This window comes from Dromiciops gliroides, chromosome 4 (genome assembly GCF_019393635.1).
Source record: "Dromiciops gliroides isolate mDroGli1 chromosome 4, mDroGli1.pri, whole genome shotgun sequence".
Lineage (NCBI taxonomy): Eukaryota > Metazoa > Chordata > Mammalia > Microbiotheria > Microbiotheriidae > Dromiciops > Dromiciops gliroides.
In genome coordinates, this window is record NC_057864.1 from 213,085,903 (window position 1) to 213,087,837 (window position 1,935).

Sequence of the window (1,935 nt, forward strand, 5' to 3'; positions counted from 1 at the left end):
TGGTCCTTTGGAATCCAGTGTTGTTATTGTATGAATTGTTCTTGTGGTTCTGCTTATTTAATTTCTCACCAGTTTATAAAAGTCCTCAGAATTGTTCATTTTTATAATATTAATGTTGTAATATGAATTGTTCTGGTTTTGCTTACTTTGTTCTGCATCCTTTCACTTAAGTCTTTCTGTGTCTTTTAAAAACCATCTATTTATATCAAGGGAACTAATGAAAAAAGAATGCACAGGAAGGTGGGCTAGCTGTACCAAATCTGAAGCCTTACTATAAAGCGGCAGTCATCAAAACTATTTGGTACTGGCTAAGAAATAGAGTGGTAGATCAATGGAATAGGTTAGGCACAGGAGACACAGTAGCAAATGACTTTAGTAATATACTGTTTGATAAACACAAAGACTCCCACTTCTGGGATAGGAACTCAGTATTTGACAAAAACTGCTGGGAAAACTGGAAGATTGTATGGCAGAAACTAGGCATAGACCAATATATTATACTTTATACTAAAATAAGATCAAAATGGGTACATGATTTAGACATAAAAGGTGAAACCATGGGTAAATTAGGAGAGAAAGGAATACTTTACCTCTCAGATTTATGGAACAGAGAACAGTTTATGAAAAACAAGAGATAGAGAATATTATGAAATGCAAAATGGAGGATTTTGATTAAATTAAAAAGGTTTTGTACAAACAGAAGCAATGCATCCAAAATTAGAAGGGAGGCAGAAAGTTGGGAAACAATTTCCATAGCCAGTATTTCTGATAAAGGCCTCATTTCTAAAATATATCCGGAACTAAATCAAATTTATAAGAATCTAAGTCATTCCCCAATTAAGAAATGGTCAAAGGATATGAACAGGCAGTTTTCTGATGAAAAAAAACAAAGCTATCTATTCCCATATGAAAAAATGCTCTAAATCTCTAATGATTAGAGAGATGCAAATTAAAACAACTCTGAGGTACCACCTGACACCTATCAGATTGGCTAAAATGACAAAAAATGAAAATAATAAATGTTGGAGAAGCTGTGGGAAAATTGGAACACTAATGCATTGTTGGTGGAGCTGTGAACTGATCCAACCATTCTGGAGAGCAATTTGGAATTATGCCCAAAGGGCAATAAAGCTGTCCATACCCTTTGACCCAGCAATACTACTTTTGGGTTTTTTCCCAAAGAAATCATGGAAAGGGGAAAGGGACCCACATGTACAAAAATATTTATAGCTGCTCTTTATGTGGTGGCAAGGAATTGGAAGTTGAGGGGATGCCCATCAATTGGGGAATGGCTGGACAAGTTGTGGTATATGAATACAATGGAATACTATTGTGCTGTAAGAAATGATGAGCAGGAGGAGTTCAGAGAAACCTGGAGGGTCTTGCATGGATTGATGATGAGTGAGATGAGCAGAACCAGAAGAACATTGTATACAGTATCATCAACATTGTGTGTTGATCTACTGTGATGGACTATATTCTTCTCACCAATGCAATGGTATGGAAGAGTTCCAGGGAACTCATGATAGAAGAGGATCTCCAAATCCAGGAAAAAAAAAAAAGAAAGAACTGTGGAGTATAGATGCTGAATGAACCATATTATTTCTTTTGTTTTGGGTGCTGTTGTTTTTCTATTTTGAGGTTTTTTCGTCATTGCTCTGATTTTTCTCTTATAACATGACTAATGCAGAAATAGGTTTAATGGTATTATGTGTATATATATATATATATATATATATATATATATATATAACCTATATCAGATTACCTGCTGTCAGGGGTGGGGGAGGGGAGGGAGGGAGAAAAATCTGAAATTGGAAAGCTTGTATAAACAAAAGTTGAGAACTATCTTTACATGTAATGGGAAAAAATATTAATAAAAATGCTCTAAATCACTATTGATTAGAGAAATTAAATTAAAACAACTCTGAGGTA